This window comes from Cyanistes caeruleus, chromosome 2 (assembly GCF_971803275.1).
Source record: "Cyanistes caeruleus chromosome 2, bCyaCae1.hap1.1, whole genome shotgun sequence".
NCBI classification, from domain to species: Eukaryota; Metazoa; Chordata; class Aves; order Passeriformes; family Paridae; genus Cyanistes; species Cyanistes caeruleus.
In genome coordinates this window covers 22860047-22881348 of record NC_141702.1, presented here as the reverse complement: position 1 = coordinate 22881348, position 21302 = coordinate 22860047, and the positions used below count along the sequence as shown (strand labels likewise).

General features: G+C 38.0%; 1 long non-coding RNA gene across 1 annotated transcript; it reads right to left on the bottom strand.

Moving 5' to 3' along the window:
• Positions 1-621: 621 nt before the first annotated feature.
• On the bottom strand, positions 622-14170 carry LOC111925894 (uncharacterized). The gene is made up of 3 exons (XR_002862548.2): positions 14121-14170; positions 8885-9126; positions 622-2595 (listed from the first exon to the last, which is right to left on the bottom strand). It is a non-coding gene; the product is annotated as an uncharacterized LOC111925894 (long non-coding RNA).
• Between the last annotated feature and the right edge of the window lie 7132 nt (positions 14171-21302).

Here is a 21302-nt window from a genome sequence, read left to right as displayed (position 1 = left end):
TTTTTTAAGTTTTTTTGAGGAGAAGGAAGAGTTAAATATACTGAGAAAATGGACAAAAGTTATCCTAACAAAAGTACATTATACAGTTATCTGGGATAAAATTCAGCATGCCTGTACAGAAAATGTTCAATAGTAAGGTAATTGTTTTATATCTCCATTTAGTGTGATGTGACACCTCTGTGTGAATAAAGGTACATGGAGAAGTAACAAAAATTCAATATGCTTTACAGAGGGTAATCCATATTGGGCAGATGCACCTCTTAGGGGGCAAAAACCCCAAGAGAAATAAAAAAAAACCAACTTGTTCTTCTAAGGGACACAAATTTGTTGGACTAGGGACATGAAACATTTGAGTTTCATAAGATGTGATTTTCTTTTATGTAACTTATAAATAAAATAAACTTTATTTGATTTGTAAGTAAAGTGTCTGTATTGTTAAAATAAAAGCAAGGAGGTTATTCATGTTTGTAAGAGCCAATGCTCAAATACATTAACATGAAATGGAATAAAAAAAAAAAGACAGGATAATAGAAACAGAGTAAGAACTTTTATTTATTTAAAACAATTTCACCTACCTTAATGCTGTGTAAATATTAAGAGGCTCAAAAGGAAAAAAAGATATAAATTGAAATATCTTTATTCTTTGAAATATGTAAAAGGTCATAATTTGAATCTTCTATTTAAATTTCTTTGAATTGGCAATTTTTTGCTTATAATGGGAAGGCTGGTGACACATATGCATAATCTTTAGTATATCTTTTGAAAAAAATAAACCTTAATATTCTAACATGAATTATATTAATACCAAAATTGAATTAATATCAAATTATTATAACTTATTAGTGGCTCATATGCTGTACAGCTGCACACACATGGAGAAATCCTGAATTGTGATGAACATATCCTCTGCTGAGGAGGTAGATAATCAGAACTTTACAAACAAGGGATTCGATTTCAATTTATTGTTGCACTTGAACAAAAAATAAGTAGGAATAAAAGTATTTTCTGGAATATAGATACTTTATCCACAGTAAGGAAAAGGCCATAGTCAACTATTAGCTTACTTTTTTATGGTCTTACATTTATCTGGACTGCCTAACAAATTTCTTCAATGGACACCAGCAACATCTGGAAGAGGTGTGGAATAAAGGAAGCTGCATAAGAGGGATGTTCCCATTTTTAAATTTTAAACATTAAAATTTATTACCTTTAGGATTACATTTAAAATGTAAGCATTTAAAAAATAGTTTTTACCCAGAATATAATTAGTGTGCTCAAGCAGGTACAAATCCTGGAAAATGCTGCTGCTCCCACTGCCTTCAACAGACTGACCTGTGCAAGGTCATGAAGCAAATCACTGTCAGAATTTGCATCATGACTGCAAGGTCAGGATCATGGTCCTTTCCATGGATGTGACAGCTTTTCAAACTCTTTACATGCTAACCACTTATGAAATTATGAAGAGCTAAATAGACTGCACTTGTTAAGAAGGATGAGTTTTCTCCTTTTTGTTTCTTACTTTGTGGAGATGAGCACATGGATGAAATTTTATTCTTGCAAGCAATATATCTTTATTAAAAGCAATTATTTTAAACAGGTAGAACCATCAAATTAATTTAAAACACTGAATAATAATTTAAGATTTCTCTGCAACCATGGAAATCAGATTTATTATAATGGTGTTAAAATTAAGAATCTGCCATCAAAAATTCAGTTTAGAAAACTAAATCACCAGAATACACAACTACAAAAATTACATGAAAATGGAGGAATCTGACCACTGTGTCAACCTGTTGTTGTGGTTTAGCCTCAGTTGTGAAGGAGGTCACTCACCCTCCCCACCAACAGAATCAGGGCAAGAATCAGGAAGGTAAAAGGGAGAAAACACAGGATGAGACAAAGACAGTTTAATAGGTAAAGTAAAAGCCACACACTCAAGCAAAGCAAACCAAGAAATTTATTCATCATTTCCCATGTCAGGCAAGTGTTTGGCCATGTCCAGGAAAGCAGGGTCCCATCACATGCAGTGGGACCTGGGAAGACAAAATGTCATCACTCTAAGCGTGACCCACGTACTTCTTCTCCCCCAGATTTATATGCTGAGCATGCTGCTGTATGGGATGTGATATGCACTGGGTCATTTGGGATCAGCTGTCCTGGCTGTGTCCTTGTGCACACCACCCTCCTTACTAGTGGGGTTGGTAAGGAGCAGAAGAGGCCTTGGCTCTGTATGAGAAAAGCTCAGCCATAACGAAAACATCCCTGGGTTATCAGCATAGTTTTCATCATGAATCCAAGACACAGGGCAACATTAGGTACTGTGAAGAAAATTAATTACATCCCAGTCTAAAAACAGCACACATTCCTAGTCCAGACTAGGAATTACTGGTGTCATGTGGAAGTTGGAGGGTGATATGATTTTTATGACATTCCACTTCTGAAACACTGTACAAAGAATACACCATTATTCTGGGATAAGAATAATATTACTATCATCTGAGGAACCAGTACAGCACTAGCAAAATATTCTTTACTTTATATGAGCTTCATTCACACTGAGGCCTCAGAACTTTCTGCAGCCATTGAAGATGAGAGCTGGAGGGTAAAAGATGACAGGAAATTATTAGTATGTGCATGTAGCTATCAGTGTGCATGACACAGAAATTAGGTATTTTTCCTTTTTACCATATAAATGGAATAGCCTCCTATTAAAATTAAGCATAAAACATGTTTTAAAATAATCTATGAAACACTGGCACATTAATTTTTACAGGTTTTTAATAATACAGGCTCAGCTCGTTTGCTGGCATGTAGTTATGTAGAACCACTTACTTATCTGGGATACTGTATATCCAGTTGGAGACAGCAGATACAGTTCGAGACTTAGGGAAGATCTTTCTATCTGGACTTGATTAAACAAGCATTATGCCTTGAGGTATTCCAAATGACACCACCTACAGATACCCTACATGTAAAAAAGTGCATCAACTCACTCACCATACTCTCTGAATTACTCTATTCTTCACTGGCCATATTAACTGGAGACCTGATCTCATTTCAGACAGTGCAGGCTGTCCCACTTAATGTCACTAGAATATCAGTAAGTCTGAGTAACTCCTATAACATCTGTGTCATACCTGGAAGGCCCATTTGTTTGTTTATATACTCTACAATATCTTAATTGACGGTAGGTATCTGTACTTTGTAAACAGCATCCCCCCTCCCTAGGGTTTAGTTGGCTGAACAGCTCTCTAAGCACCTTTTGGAATATTGACTGTAGCCCCACAGTTTAATATAGTCATCACACACTTAAACACTCACATGTGTCTACATTTAGCTATTTTAAATTTAACATTAATTCCAGCATAGAAGATACTTGGTTCCACAAGTCCCAGACTGAGATATGTAATCCACTTACATATTGCAAGCCCTAGGAACATTTCAGAGGATCATGAGATGGGTGTGATAAACCATAAACCTCCATAACACCCCCAGTAACCTTCATTCTTCTTGTATATTATTTTTTCTCTATCCAATCTTTAACAGATAGTACTTACATTGTTTCCATCTGCCTCCCTCCAAATAAATGCCTATTAAACAATTGTTATTGCTTTCCAGTGTTTATTAGTACAAATTGTGAAAAAGGGAAAATGGAATTCAGTATTTTACATATGTGCCTTTCAATGCCTGTCTGCATCAGAGTCATTTAGTCTAAAAATGTGAGTCTGGTCATTCAAATTGTCCACCTGAGTGCCCCAAAAAGAGGATACCCATTTCTCCCTAATGAATCCACTGTTATGTTTACTAGCATGCTTGTGGATATCACTTTATGCTATTTGCAAGGCAGCCCACATACCTGCTGCTTTGAATAGAGCCAAGAGTAATGGCAGAAGAGGCCAGCACTCGATAGTACTGAGACTGGCACATTCCAGGGAGGACCTGATAAAGGTCTAACCTGAGTTTGAGAGCAAGAGGTCTTCTTGTACAGGGAGCCAAGTGAAAGGATAGAGTACCTGCCACTATATGACATACACTTTATCCAGGGAAGATTAAAAAACTCATTATCTTTTTCCAGTTTTTTTCCAGCAGATTTTTTTTTCTTATAATTCTTCCAATCTATGATTAAAAGATCTTAAGAGCAAGCACACCCCAAGTAGTATCCCCTGACATTAATTCCACCCAGCATTCCAGAAGTCACACAAGATACTGTACAAAGTATCTGTCTCTTGCCTCATTCTGAAATACCCCACCAAAATAGAAAAGGTGGTCTAAGAAGGTTTTTCCTGCACTTAATAGAGGTCCCCAATATAGCTCTTCGTCAGAGACAATGAATTACTCTGAAAAATGCAGAAAGAAACCAGTCAAAAAGAAACACCCTTCCAATTTGATCTCTAAATCAAATTAGTGGATTCTCTGAACAAGAATTTAGACAGAATTGTTCACAGAGAGCTAGCATCAAAGGATTTTCCCTTCTGAACCCCAGACTTGTTGCAGTGCCTGATTTGAAGATGACCCAACTGAGGTTTTTTTCTCAGACAAATACGTGTATTGAATACAGTGAATCAATCATCTGCAGATCCTTTGAACTCCAGCTATTCCAGGACAGAACAGAAGATGCTCCCAGACCCTTTGCAGAATCATGAGCACTTCTGGAGATTAGATAATTTCTTTTTGCTTGGAAGCATTTGTTTGGAAGAATGGCTATTAACAGACCAGAGCTTCTCTATTCAGAATTACTGCAACTTATGCTTATGGTAAATATAAAGGTTCTTTGGATCTGAGGTTTGTAAGATTGAAATGCATTCTTGAAAATAACTTGTCTTGCATTTTCAGAGAGAATAGTCTCTCAGGAAAGAGAGAGAGAGAGGCCAAACCATGACCAATCTGCCTGCAGGATAAATTCCCATTCATGGAGCCCTTTACTCTGTCCTCCTTAGCTCTCTTTCAGTTCACAGATGCATGTCCCCTCTGTGCTTGCCTAAAAAGTTTATGAAAGCAGTTTAAACCTAGTGACATGAGCAGGGTAAAAGAAGAAAACAAATATATTTGCTATGAACTTTCTACAGGTTCTGAGAGCTGTGCTCTGATGAGGTTCAGAAGTCAGTGTCTGATCAGTAAGACAATACCTGCTCAAACTGCACTACAGGAATGAGAAGAGCAGGCAGTCAAAGAAAGACAGCAGCATGGACACCAGATTTGTGTAGCTTGGGAATATTTTGAATCCCAATACATGCTCTTTCAGTTTGAGGATATTATATGTTCTTGCACAGTAGATTCCAGCAACCTTAAGAGCTCTTCAGAAAAGTTGTGGTAGCCAGAACAAAGTTTATGATTGCTGAGATAAAAAGATGAGAAGGGTGATGAATCAGGTAAAAAACTGGGTAGGTGTGAGGAGCAGCTATAAAGGACAATGGGACATAGAAATGTGTTGAGGATGCAAGGTTCTCTGAGGAGTCACCTTGAGGCTCACATGCAGATTTTTGAGTTAATACTCCCAGACTGGATTTTTAGCAACACTGATAGAGCACAGACTCCATGATGAAGAAAGGGGGATAAAATATCTGTAAGGCAAAGTGATAGAGGGGAGAATGATACAGAAAAGGGGTACAGCCTTTTAGTCATAAGTGTCCATGCAGATGATTCTTAATTTGCCATCATAGTGAAGACTCAGATTCTGAGAATGAGAACCTGGCCTGTGATCTTTTTGTGGTACAGGAAGAATTCCCATTTCTTTGGGGGCACTATCCCAGAGGACTGGCAGAACACAGCACGGTGCATGTAGCAAAGCTGTGAGACTTCATGGTGTTAAGGAGCAGCACAAAGGGTGCACTGATTTTCTTTTCTCTTATACGGAATAGATAAACTTAGAGTAATGAGGGCAGACAAAGAATTATCAGAAGAAGTTCAAGGATGAGGATGTGCACTGCACAGTAGCCCTGTAAAGTCTGGAAATTGACTTTTTTTTGTAGCTTTTCAATAAAGCATTCTCATTGTAGCACTCTATACTGGTTACTTGGAGTACCATGTCTCAAAATTTGACCCCAAAAGTATTTTCTGACACTCAGAACCCATACGACAACATAGGCTTAGACAGTTGGATACTCGTAGTACTTCACCACTTTTCAGAGGAAGGAGTTCTCCAAAGTCAAATTACCATTTCCTGGTAAATATGCAATAAAATGGATTTTTTTGTTGTTTTTTTTTTTAATTGCGGATGTGGCAGGGTTTTTTCCTCACACCTTTTGAGGCAGATTAAACACAGGTTCATGAAACTGTATAAGAGCATGAATGTATAACAGCATGAAACTGTATAAGAGTATAAAGAGATTTATTGTGCAATGCACTGAACAGAGCCCCACCACCCTTTCTGGCTCAACAGACAGGCAGCAAAAATGTGACAGAAGCCAATTCTTTGTGTATGCTTGCACCTGCACCATTCATACTGTTACAAGTTGTTAGTGTGGTACTGCTCCTCCTTTCTGCAAGTGAATTTATGCTCTCTTGTATGAAATTGTTTACCCTGTGGCATTGCCAACTCTACCCTTTTAAACCAGATGTTGTAGTCAGACCTTCTTGTCTGATAAACTAGGTAGTCCTTCAGTCCTAAAATATTCAGTTACCATATGAAATTCCCATTCATTCCTCCCTTTTGTGATACTTATTTGCATGCATCACTAAATATTTAAAATTCTTCCTTATGCTTATTATCCTTTTATAAAACCATTAGTTTTGCCTCACTTTGGGTTATTTTTTTTTTATTCTCTTCTTAATTTGTTTACAGCCCTGTTTGAGGCAACATAGAGTCAATTGCACTCACACTTAAGCTATTATAATGACTAGTAATAGAATAATGGTCCACTTCAAAACTACTGTTCTGTTCTATATCACTGACACCTAAAGACTTTCAGGTTTTTTTACATATTTGTAGATTTTTAATATATGGCTCTGTAGCTTCTAGCATGTTCCCACTCTTTAGAACAATAGCTACCCTTTCTCACATATTATACCACACTCTTGAAATTGTTTTTATTTTCAAGGAAAAGAACTTCTAACCAGGACATCCTGTTTTGCACCAGCACCTGGGCCAAAATAATATGATACTTCATAGACATAGCAAAATATAAGGCTAAGAACCCTTGGAGGGGCTCCAGTGGGGCAGATGCAAGGGTGGGTTACCAGGACAACTGTTCTATTGGATGTACTTGCCAGAGATACTAATCAGTTAAACTTATAAAAATTGCAAAAATTTAATGCTGTGCATGTGCATAGGTATAATATATATATCCAAAAGATTTCATTGAAAAACAGCTCTTTATGTTATCAAATTTAATATTGTTTGGAAGGTTTTTCTTTCAATTTTCAGAAACGTCATCTCACATCATTTCTGAGGATGGGGATAAGGGAGACATTTTCCCAGACACGGTAAAGGAGTATTGTCCAGGTCAGATAGTGTAGCATTTGCATATTGATGGGGGGATTCTGTGATTAGAAATCACATGCAAATCATTCACCTTTTTCCTTGTACTCTGTCATTAATATTGTTGCTGCTATAGTTTGTTGTGTTATTTCATTGCTGTTTACAGTAAATCGTTCTTATCTCAACTCATCACCTTTACCTTTTGAGCCTCCAATTCTCTCTGCCCAGCCCCCTATCAGAGGAAAGAGCAGGAGAGAATGAGCAAGTGGCACATGGTTTGGAGTGGTTTCAGAGGGAACACTAAGTTGGAGAATACCATTCCTAAACCATATCAGCTTCTACCTGAATCTTCCTCATTTGATGGCAACATCTACAGAGACAGGATTCCATATGTAACTGAGTGCTGTCTCATACCTATAAACCTTTCCTCAATCCTCTCCTTCAATAGTCATATAAAGTCATTGCTCCCTGAAAGAGTAGATATGTACATAGCCAGAAGTCTGTAAGGTTAGTGGAATTTTCCCAGACATGGCATAATTTAACAAAGAAATTACTTTTTTCCCCCTACTCTTCACTACAGTAACCAACAAGAAAATGCATAAAACTTTTAAGTCTGGCATCTAACTAAAGATTTTAAAATGTAAATCAAATGCCCCCTATTAGCAACATAACAAAGAATACAACACAGCACAACTCATCTTGATCAAGTGGGTTCATACATATATATCACAGAATCAATTAGACTGGAAAAGACCTCTGAGATCGAGTCCAACCTATGACCTAAATGCCTTGAACTACATGCCATGTGCAGTCTTAAACACCTCCAGGGGTGGTGATTTCACTACCTCTCTGGGCAGCCCATTCCAAGTCTCAATCACCCCTTCTGTGCAAAAATGCTTCCCAATGTCCAGCCTAAACCTTCCTTGGTACAGTTTAAGACTCCTCTCATCTTGTTGCTGACTGCCTGGGAGAAGAGACCTGCCCCCACCTGCCTACAACTTCTTTTCAGGGAGTTGCAGAGAGCAATATGGTCTTCCCTGAGCCTCCTCTTCTCCAAGATTAAAACCCCCTTTTCCCCAGACACTCTGCATAGGACATTATTTTTTTTTTCCTTTGGCTTTCTATGTAATCCAAGTAAAACTGTAGCAATGCAGTAGTGTAACGGATGCAGACTTTCATGACAGCAAGTATATATGTGCATATAGAAATATATCATGAAAGTCTTGTTTGGCTTGCAAACAACTGTTCCAAGCTACATTGTCTCAGACTTCAGTTTCAATTTTTTCAGTCTCAGCTGGTACCTTGGTGTTAATGTTTGCTGCAGTTCTGGGGGGAGTTATCAACACAGTCACACAGAACTTTCTGTAATCTCATGTCTTGTCATATGATTGTCCAGCTCTGCTGCTCTTCTTTGACAGAGGTGTCCTATCCTTTGGCAGAAGTGGACCCATTTCTGATCTTACTCACCTTGGCTGTTCCAGAGTTTCCCTGAGTTTCTTGGGTGATGCCATCCTACAACAGTGGGCTGCAGGTACTCTTTTTGGCAAAGCTGACCTCTGTGTCAGTCTTTGGCGCGGACCAGCCCACTGTGGTGGCAGAGTACATTTCATCTGGAGTGCTTTAGCCTCTGAGTGCCCAGTCTCCAGCTTTCAGGTGATGGCACAACACACCATTTGATACAGTACACAGCTCCTGATCCTGTAAAGACACTGCAGAATACAACACATCTTTTGCAAGAGTAGCCAGCTGAGTGGACTGCACATGCAGGTGTAGGAATCAAAGAGGGGGAGCTATAGGTCTGCTATCAGGAGATCTCCATGTGTGATTTAAGTGTAATACACAGAGGGAAACCTTGAGCCCTTTCTTTCTGAGGGTAGTCCTTGTAATTTGTTCAGATATTCAACAGAAGCGTAGACATTGGGTTAAGAGCTGCAATACTTAATGTTGTTGGAGAACCCTTTAAAGCAACTCACTTGGCAGCAGCATCAACATATGCAGTGCCAAGACTTACTTCATCTAATGCACCTATGTGAGAACAATGCATTACAGAGATGGTAACAGCAAGCATAATTGCATATACTAACACCATGATGAGGGTTCCAGGAGAAAATCAAGGTCCAGAGGAGGTAATAAATCCAGTGTTGTTATGATCTCGTTATAAGAGATACCTCTACTCAAATTAAGGGGCAAGCTAGATCATATACCAAAGTCAGTATTGTAGATTTTATTATCAGTAAATGTGAGGCAAATAGATAGAAAGAAATAAGAAGAGCAAAGGGTGGGAATGGGAGAGAGAGAAGGAATAGGCAAAAGCCATCACCACAAGGTGGATTCCTGCAGTATCCCACTGGTCCTTCTTGACCCTGGTCTTTGGTGGTGGGGGTCCCTCTTCTGGAGGTACCACTTTTTATACAGTCCAGTCTCAGGTATTCACAGGGTGTAGATGCCATTCCCATGACTTGAGATGGCATCTGCCTAAGCACTTACCTCCTTTCCCACAGTTTTCCACAGTGATAATTTTTGTCTGGCTGTTAACGTAAACTTTACCTCTGTTAGGCCTGGAAATAGCTTTTCCCTGCTGGGCTATCTGCATTTATTTCAAGTTCTATTGTGATTGTTTATCTTATGGGGACAGTGTTTCAAGACATAACTTCATTCTATAGTTCCTCACAAATGTTCCCAGATCTGACCTTAGAATGACAAATCTTAAATGCATGCAATGAATCAATATGGACATTGACAGTTTTCCTTGATGTGCAGGTTCATGCTTAAGTGAGTGCAATGAACTCAGTAGGTTGGGACTTAACTGTAGGGAAGGAAAATATTTTGAGAATTTTGAACTGTGAGAAAACAGCACATCCTGAAAGTAGTTTGCCTCATCTGTCTGCAAGAAGAGAAAATCCTGGGCTGAATTAGTAAAACAGCAGAGATTCTGGAGTCAGTTGGCATTTTCATTAGGAAGTTTTATGGCACAAATACTTGATCTTTTGCTTGCAGAACTGCAGCTTCTTTTGGGATGCTTTGTGCCAATGTGCTATCGGGCAAAGCACACAGAAGATGGAGTGTGCACTTCTGGAAAGCCACCAAAGAGGAAAAATTTACCAGAGGATTGTCCATATACTGAACCAAGAAAAAGGAGTGTAACACAAACTAGGTATCATTTTTAGCTCAGAAAGAAAAACAGTATGGGATTCACAATATCTTTGATGAAGCCTGGTCCAGGTATACTATTGTCATGGTAAATAAAGGGAAACAGAAAATGTAAATTGAGGTAATGTGGACAGAGAGAGAGGGCAGCAGAAGATAGACACAAAAATTAGGGTTACTGAGATGGAGCTTGTAATAGCCCCAGGTTTAGGAAAAATGGGGTGACTCATAATAATAAAAGCATTAACTTTTCACAAATCTTGGACAAATCTCCAGATTTGCCTTTCTTGTTCATCAAATTTTCCTTCTTTGGTGATGAAATGTGTGTGTGATAGAGTGACCCTGAGAGGCTTAATACCTGACACCATAGAGAGCTATCAGAAGGCTGCTGTGTTGGATGGGACAGGAACAAATAGATGATAATTGGTCAGAAAGAAAAATTTTTACACCTCTTCAGGAATAAGAGACATCTCTCTATTTACCTCTTCCAAATAGTGCAAAAGCAACACATTCCTACATCTTATTCAGCATTGTTAATTTATACCTAAATTAGCATTTCTGGATTATCCTGTTGTAGAGAAGAAGCTAATAATTTCATAAATAACTGTATCAGCCTTACTGATTACCTGTATTAGATAGCTAGAGGAAGGAGACCTTCTGACAAGGTAGGTAAGTAAGTTTTCACTAGACAACACAAATTACAAGAGACATGCCTCTACCTTAAGTTTCAAGAAAAGTGTGCTGTCAGATAGATTTTTTTGCACTTTTCATGCCAGGAAAAGGAAAGAAAAAAAAAAAAAAAAGCTTACTGCTAGTGAACTGCAGCCAAAATATGCAGCTTTAGTATCTCTTGTGATTTTGCTGAGCTCTAGACAACACCTACATAAGTGAATTGGTTTGCTTCATCAAGTCAAGTTACATCAATCAGCAGTTTCCTTATTACATTAGACCCTTAGGATTACACACAAGTTAAATGCCTTTCTGCTCCATTCATGAAAATCTTTCCAAGAGTACCTTACAAGCATAAGTAATTTAAATGCATGAGCGCACTTTGTGTAGAGAAACTTACTAGAGGAAACACCTTTGTAGCTACTGACATTTGTATCTTGAACCTGTCCAACAAGTAGCAAGGCAGACTCTTACTGACTGAGGGGAATAATGTTCAAAACACACCTTTTAATAGGATCTGAATTGCCATGACGGTGAGAAATGCAGCAGAGACACAAAGAAAAGCAGTATGGGGTGATGTAATCCTCAAATCTGAGTAGTGTGTATTATTCTCCTACCTAGATATTCTTTCAAAAGGCTGGATGGACAAGTAGTTAACAATGGAGCTTCTCTGCAGCGTTTCTTAGCCTTTTCTTGCTCGCTTCCTTTCAGCTCATTGGCTTTGTACAACAGGGCACTTAACGTTTTACAAAGGAGGTCTGATTTCTTTCAGCTGCCCTCCAGTATGCCAGATACCAGACTTTCCCCAAACTGCCACATGGCTGTAAATGCTGCAAGTTCACTTCTCTGGTAGGAGCTCCTTTGCCCGGGCCTCTCCAAAATCCTTCTGCTAACCCTTCTGGGTCATTCATATGTCACTTACGGGGGCTTAGCATAAACACTGTAACTCTTACTTTAAAAAATGAGTACCCCTCTGTGCAGGCAGCTTGCCAGAGGAGAGAGGAAAGAGTTACACTAATCCAAACAAGTAACTTTATTACCAATCTTCTTGCTCTATGTTGTAATTCTGGAGGTTGTTTTCAAAACTACAAGAAACTGCTTTTTTTTTTTTTTTCCTTTGTTTTTCCCCTGTAATCCAAGCAAAACTGTAGAAACACAGTAGTATAACAGATGCAGACTTTCATGACAGTAATCATTTCTTGGATATTTAAACATTAGCTGATCAGCCTAGATACAGTGTGATTGTGGAGAGCATTTCTCATACCTGTACACCCTGACTAGGGCATATAAACTGCAGTATTGAAAAAGGATGCAGTTTAATCTGTGACATATCCTTTGCACAGCTGTGTCAGGGGCAGCCAGAACTGCTTTGTGCCCCAAAGCAGGTGCAGGAGAATACATTCAGAATAATGACCCAGTACTTCTTGCACTTGCTAGCAAAGAGATGATGGGAACTCTACTATTTACAGGGTAGTGCTTCAATCTTTGGACACATGGAGCAAACAAAAACCAATTTAGTCTCAAGCAGGGATAATAGAGGCTAGATCTGTATCTGAAAAAAAAAAAAGCCAAAAAAGGTCACAAGCTCTTGACCCTGTGCCAATGCTAAGAAAATGCTGTGCCTACATTGCTGCCTAGGACTGGATGCTGATGTGATGTGGCTTAGAGACAGGTTTTTGTCCAGCTTCTCTTCCAGTGCAGATCTTCAACAATACAAATGGCAAATTCTCCCAATATACCTACTTTATTATTTAGGTTCTAGCAGTTGAAAACACAGTCCGAGAAAAGACACAAGCTCTTGAATAGGACACCTTCCTTTATTCGGAGCACTGACAAACATCAGAATCTCTTACAATAGTAATCTCTCACCTTTCTATATTCATACTGTTTTAAAAAAATGTGAAATGTACTCATAAAGTAAGACACTTATTTTGAGTACTCAGTAACCTTTGTTTTCTAACTATATTGTCAACTTTATCTCATTTAACAAAACAAACATATGATATGACATCTTATGCTTCCAGGCATGTTTGTGCACAGTGATTCAAACAGGAATATATCTATGAACATACTCTGTGTGTTACTTGCAGACTACCTCTGAGTTATTCCCTTTGTAATTACAGGCTTTCACTAAATGGCATGGAGAAGATGAATTAGGCCACATTTTCCAAGCAGTACATGCAACAATGCACAAGCCAATTTGAAAAACTGGCCTATAAAGGCTTGCAGTTCATTAAAGGAATTCTGTTACTTCACAATCTCCCCATCCATCACACTGAACTTTGTCCTTTTCCTTCTGACTTTGCGAAAGGCATTTGCTGCTGCCATGAAGAGCAGGGGCTACATGCAGGTACATAAGGGGCTCACAGGATTGCAGCTTCACCTCTGCCAGTGAGTGTGGGACAGACACAGCTCTGGGATAAGGAGGAGGAGAGAGAAAATAGAAGGCAGCAGGAAGCACCACCTTCTAGGTTTCCTTAGATTAAAAACTGGTAGGAAGAGAGCTACTGAAATAAAGTTTGAATAAGGGCCATGCCTGTAAACTTTTGTAATGCCCCAAAAAATTCACTTATTAGACTCTTAAAAAGAGTTTATGACTGTTCATGTGCTCTGAGATTTTTCACAGAAACACAGATACAATATCCTCAAGAGGTCAAAACAACAAAAAAAATTCACTAGCAACTTCAGAAAATCAGAGAACTTTGGCAAAAGTTCAGAGCAGCAGTCAATCAACATAAAACACTTCACAAAGCATTAAATTAGTAAACTTCAAACCCATTTGTTTGAAGATTTTAAGTTTCTTAAAGCTCCAAGAGGAGGGAAATAAAAGAAGAAAAAAACAAGAGAGAAAGAGAACAAATATGTAGAAAAGTACAAGTGTAGTTACCAGCTCCTGGTTCCAGTAGTGTTTAGCTGACAGAAATAGCAAGTGCAGAGAGAGTCAAGATGTGTACGGCCCCCCTGTTCTTTAAATACCTTCCTGGGCCCGCCTCCAGGTGGGACTTGTGGTCATCTGGCCACTCTGGGGCTAGATTGGGGCTTCAGGGTCAGGTGTGGAGCATTTCCTCCAGTGTGCCAGGGACTGGCAGCCACTGCAGGGCTGGGATTCAGGCTGGGGTGTAAGGGGCAGCTCATCACCTCAGCAGAGCAAGACCCGAGCTGCCCCTTACCACACACATATCCACACACAAACACACCTCTCTGAAATGTTTCAAGCCAGCAAAACTTCCAGGCTCTAACAGCTTCGCCTATTTAACTTCTCAAAAAATAGGTTATCTTTTTATCTTTTTTAATTCCACAAGTTCTACAGTGCTTGTTTTTGCTGAATCTATGTCCTTTTGACTCTCTGGGAGATGATTGACTAGTGGTGCTCATTTTGCCACCTGCCTCTAAGGGAAAATCTGTCACCCTGTGTGATTGCTGAGGTTTATAAACACTGCTCCAGACCTGAACCTCAGTAAAGCTAGAAGGACTGGAAGAGAAAACTTGAGAGACATCTTCACTTTGATTACACAAGGCATTACTTGGACACCTACTAAGGTTATTTACAAGTACTCTCCAAAATAGCTTGGAGTTCATTCCCAGCCCCGGGGCATACCACTGGTTTTAGAACCGCTGCTAGAAACTTATGTGGTCACAGTGAATTTTTCCCAGCATCTAAAATCAGCTTTTCATTCAGCCTACCAATGTACCACAACTGCAATAACACAGACAGCTTGTGCCCCCCACAAAAAGCCTCTTTTGCCTCATTATAGAGTTGCAGCAGGCAGGTGTAGCTTATCTACCTGAGATTTCCTGCTGATCTCTGCTCCAGCTGTCCCCAAAATAAGGGTTAGTGAGGGTAGAGACGTGGCTATTGTAACACAAGCCTAGACACTCTTGAGCCTGGAATACATACGTAGAAATATGCTATTTGCCCCATTTTCCCAGAAGATGCCTAAGAAACAGAACTTACAAATCAGATTTGTTTCTATACTGCACAGCACAATGCAATACAGAAATAAATGTGCTGGGTACAAATTGAGTAGCAGAAATGGCTCAGTACTACACTTGAACTATTTTACTGAAGAAGCACATAAGTCCACAGATATTAGATTAATCCCACCTGGGAACACAATAACTGCTTTGGTTGTTTTACTCTAAAAAATTCAGAAGAATTTTGGCACAAGAAAATAAAAAAGGAATAGACAGGGAACAGGACTAAATTACTTAGTGGGATTTAAAATTTATGTTTTAAGAACTAAAAATGAAAATGTTCAAAGAACACATGACAATGATAAACTCTATTATTAAAGTTGCAAATTTGGAAAAATTAAAAAAAATCCCATGTTACCATGTATCCTCTTCTATAATAATTAATGTTCCAGAAACTGTGGTTTTATTAGAATGTTTTTCAGTCCTCTGGAACAAATAATGCTTAGTGATAGTTACTCAGTCTTGTATTTTCTCTTAATTTTTTGTTTTATAGCCCATGCTCTATTTACTACTCATGAGTCAAGATCTTTTCTTAAGACAAGTCTATTTTCCTCTTCATCTTTTCAAGTACACTTAACCACTATAGTCTGCGAGATGGAATTATTCTAGGAATTACATTCTAATGTCTGTCATGTGAGTTTTGAGGCTATCAACATTTCAGCAACTGAGAAGGCAAACAAAAAAGCAATAATGGTAAAACTTTTAACTCATATTGAGTGTACAATTTCAGAAAAACACGGAAAGTGAACTTTAGGACTAATTTTGGTTTAAATTAATTTTTCTGACTTAATGAGGACCTCTGTCTCTCAGAATCAGGGATTGAGTCCAATTGTCCTAGAAAAACTAATTTGCTTTAATCGTGGTCTAACTTCTTCCTTTTCCTCTTATCATTTGTCTAATTCACTACTATATTCCAATATTTCATCATCTGAGGGAGGGATCCTATAGAAATAAATCATCTTTTCTTGAATGACCTTAAACCATATCAAAGCAAATCTGCTCAGAATGCTATTTTATGCAGGGACTTTGAAGAAGAAATCACTTGTAATCAAGGCAAGACTTCCCTGTCAATTAAACATAATGAGAGATTCCCAAGCACCTCAGTCTGACATTTCCTAAAATCTGAGCAGTTGACTTTGAAATCAAAATAAAGATCTTTTAAGATTTTTGTTTGTGTCACATCCTGTGTGTGATCATACATCAACATTTCATCAACACAGTTAGAATTATTAAATCTACTACAGAGACATTTTTTTCCAATTCAGGGAATTACAACAGACATCTTACATTATCACTAGAAAATAAGGAGATATTTACAGTTCTGATACCAGAGCAACAGTGAGACTTGACTGTTGCAACCTTCATACTATGACAGCAAAATATTTCCTTGCCAGCAAGACCTGCCTTTTAATTTTCTTAGGGTGTAAGACATTTTGTTTTACTGTGCCTCTCTTACTCCTCATGTCCCTCATTCACTTTGACCTCCTGTTCCCATTCTCCTTGTCTGACTATTTTAAATCTCCTTTCCTTCATAAGGCATGTCTTCCTTGGTGTTATTTCCACCTGCTCTTCTTGATTTTGTTTTTCCTTTTTTTGTATTTGCATATTCATCACTCATTATCTCTGATTCCATTCCAGTCTTTTCACTCCAACTTCTCAATCAATCTCTGCCTCAACTTCACATCAACAAATCAGGAGCCATTCCTCTAATCTTTTGGACATCCCTTTGTCCACCTATGTTGCTAGTCTCAGTTTAATTTCTTACTCCCTCAATCTAAAATACCTACTCCTATCTACTCTCTTCAAGTCCTATATATGTCCCTCTGATTTTTTTTCAGGCAGGATCTTCCTAAAGCAAACAGCCCTAAAGGCTGACTACAGTATAAGAGAAAAAGTGTCCTTATTCTCACTTACATGTATTGTTTCTGCTCCTGCCTGCAGGAGCCCACAGCTGCAATTGCATAGAAAAACCTGCTAAAATATCAAGAATGAAACATGCTGAAATAAATAAATAAATCTAAGAGATACAGAATTGCAAAACTGGTAAAATTGTACTGAGCAAGGATGGACTGTATTTTTCTGTGGTACCTATATCACCACATTTCTAGACAGCAAAAGGCTACTTTTTGACATGGCTATCTCTCTTACAGTTTTTAGTCAGATCCTTTTTCTAAGTCATGCTGGAGCTGGAGTTTTCCAAAGAAAAGCATTAAAGCATTAGCTAAACCTTAGTTAGGAATTTATAGGTGTGAGTGTATGAAGCCTGTTGTTCTTCTGAGATGGAGCTGTGGACTTGTTTATAGAGAAGAAAGTGCAATATGGACTCAGCTTCAACAGGACCAATTAAACTGAAATCTATTGATTTAATGTTGATGACCAAACCTTTTTTCAAACATGAAGAATATAGGTGAAGAGTCTATACTATTGAAAGTTTATGAAGTATTTCAACTCAATTCCAATTTAAAATTGGATTAAGATTAAGATTTTACTTGGTTGTTGTTTTTTGAGTATTGTTGATAGGAGGAGGGGTTTGGTTTTTGGGTTTGTTCGGGTTTTTTTGTCCATTCTGTATATCTGTTGTACCTTCATATTTTCCTAAGCTAATTGAAGAGTTGCCCTTTACAGTCACTAGAGAGAAGTGAGCCCTTTTTTGGTGCAATTAATCTATCATACATTGTATTTAAACTTCTAGATGAAAGGTACTGTGTTTGTTTTCCTCTGTGCTGTACAGAAGAAATTTAGTCTGTTTCTTTTCAGGACGCACAAGATGCCCATCTTTTGTAGTTTTTAAAAAATTCTCTTATTCATGTCTGTGTTCATTTTCTGAAGTCCACTTTGTGTGACTGAGTCAAAGTCGTGTGTGTATGTAACTATGGAAACTGTTTGTGCCCCCTTTGTCCGGATAAAGCCAGAGGAACAGAGAGCACTTCCATGGCTGTTAGACTGGAGCACAATGTCCTTGCTGAGGTGAAATGCTTTACTGCACTTTTAGACAAAGGTGTACCAAAAGAATGGAACTTTCCCAACACATATACCAGCCTTTTAATTAAGTGGAAATAGTCCCTGAACATTTAGCAAATCTGCACTTTTTGCTTTCCCATAAACTCCTGAATATGCAAGACACAGTCTGACCTTAAATAAATATCTTTGTGAATGAACTGTGGCAAAAAAAAGTGTACTATATCTGAGTTTGAAAAAGAATTGCAGACCTGCAGCCATAAAATTTCCACTTTTAACCATCTCTCTTTGAATCACTCCTTTAGCAGTGCTTTTGCCTGCTTAAGAAGTATTGAAACAAACATGCAGACAGAAAGGCTGAAGTATTTGTCCCTTAGTGAATCCTCAAAGGAAATCAAACAAAGGAATAAAGTTTTGTAGCAGATGAAAAATCCCCTTACCTTTTATATTCCCTATTTGTATCTGTTTCTGTTGATACTTGAGATCTCTTATGCATTCACAACAGCATTTCTCAATTTAGTGAGCATGCCATGGCAATTGATTTAGACAATGCAATAGCTGTGACAGCAATCGGGAGGCACTCCAAATCTAAAAAGTAACAGGACACGCAAAATTGAAGCCTACTGACTGTTTTTGTGATAATTGAATTTCATTGAGTTTTAGCGTGAGAAATGAGCAATAAAAGGGCTGTTTCCAGACACAACTCCAGGAAATGGCTTGGGCAGCATGTATCAGTAAAATATATGTGGAATAGTTACATGCAGAAATCATTTGTGTTACTGATTCAACATATCAACCTTCTTTCCTTCATAGCTACAAAAATAATTTCAAAATAGAATAGGCAAGCCTTTGAGATAAAGAATTAAAGATAAAAAGGGATGAATAATTTTGTATAGCTCTAGAACAGCAAATTTGCTGTGTGGGCAATTAAAATGTGTTCCACCCAGAACAGTTGCAAATGAGGATCAGTTTGGTTGCAATTTTTCCAGAACAGTTAGTGAAGAAAGCTGTTTTCCTGGTGCTTAAAAACTTAATTTTTCACAACAGAAAATATGTATTGGCTTTTTATGATGCCCAAAGTCGTTGGTCTTGGAGTGATTGTATTTCTTTGGGGGTCAGCTTTGAGGTTTTGCTTCCAATAAGCACAGTAGTTCTCTCTATTCTTAATGCAACTCCAATTTACTTTGCTGACACTCAGCACTGCTTTGAGAACAGCCTTCACACCTTCAGAAACAGCAGGTTAAGGAATTGCACAGACTCTTTTGTTCTTCATAGAGACAATGAAGCTTCATAACATGCTGTCCAACTGATGTTCACTTCTGCAGGTGGAATTCAGGCAAGTCTAATCTAGACTGGATACAAAATGATCTTTGTGACTGCTCCTTTGATTACAAGAAATGTTTTCTCTTCACAGAAGTTCCAGCCCTACACAACCTCCCCTTCTAAGACTTCTTCAGAAGTGAAAGTTTCTTGCCTCTGTTATTGATTTCATGAGTTCAGTAGCTTAAAAGCAGGTGATGAATGAATATGTGATCCAGACCCCGAACAAAAACTCTAATAAAATAATGTTTGCCTTGTCAGATGTCTGACCTTGTTTACAGTAAGGGTTTTTATGACCGGTGAAAGTGCAGGCAGGTGTTGTGATCAAGCCTAGCCTTACAGTAATGATGCACATACAGAACTTGGAGAACACCTAGGACATCTGTGTTTTGTACTGACATTCAGTCCACTGAAGGCCATAAGTTTTAGCAAGTTTTACATGGGTTGGGATTACATTTGATTCTAAATTCAAATATAGAAGAGAATGATATTAAAGAATATCAGCAAATAACTTTTTTTTTTACTCTACCTGCCTGCTATTTGAGACATGTATAATGGAAGAAGATTTATGTGGTTCTCAGAACAATATAAAATTTAGCTCAGCTATTTTTTATCACTTAACAAACAACAGTTGCATTGAAAGTCTTAAAAAGAATAAGGTTAGCTGAGAGTGTTTTTTGTTTTCCTGAATAATTGCTGACTAACCTGTTTTAAGATATTTCTTTTATGTATTCATAGATTCTACTCTGTTACCTTGAAGATGTGGGAAGAACTGATGAGAATTTAAATATAATTCATGGTAACAGATTTGGGGCAAGACTTAGTCAAGTCGGTGCGTTATCTTTGCATAAATAATTTTTTTGTCCATAGGATAAGCTAGTTATGTATTGCACAGATAGAACTGTAATCATAAAAGAGAGAGAGAGAGGAAAAGAATTACACAGCCACTCTTCAATTTTTCACACAGAACTATGGAACTTTTACAAGGAGTCAGTGCCTAGCAAAGCTTCCAAATTCAAATATAGAAATGCCTTCATTACTCATTCATGCAAAGGGAATGTGGCAAAATGTGGGTGCACATAAAATTGGACATGAAAATCCAATAAGAGCACAGAATAACAACAATGGCAGCATGGGGAGCCATAAACTAGCATTGATTGGTATTTACCATTAATTTGTATTCAATGTGTGATACAGCTGATGAGGCAGTGGGAAATAACGTATGTTTGCAGAGCAGTGCTCAGAATTGCTCTGCCACCATGCCAAAGAACTGGTGAGTTGAGGAAATGTGACAATTGCCAGATTTTTTTAGTCAAACACAGAATCTGACTTTGAGGCATCAGCTTTCCTCTGTCATAGTGAAAAACAGACGCACAAATGTACCTTTAAAAAAAAACCAGGGAGAATGTAAATGTAAGTCAGTTGGGTGAAAGAAGAAAACCTATCAGATAGTTTCTATGCAGGAAAAGCTGAAATAAAGTATACATGCAAATACCTTTCTAGCAAGGTAACTTTGGAGGACACATTTAAAGGGTAGCAGAAATGCAAGGAACTCAAATTACTTCTAAATTCTGCATAGAAAGCAAACTCTATGCAGCCCCCACACTTTTCATTCTCTCTTTTCAGAATAGGTTAATGCGAAAAAAATCAATAGGCTATTAAAATATTTCAAAGATGTATTTCAAACCAATTCTATAGACGTATTCTTATCTACCAGCAATGCACATGTCTGTCAAGCAATGACAGGACTTTTCTGGAGGAGAACTTTTTTAATATTAGAATAAATACTAGAACATACTACTGTGTAAATGTCAGG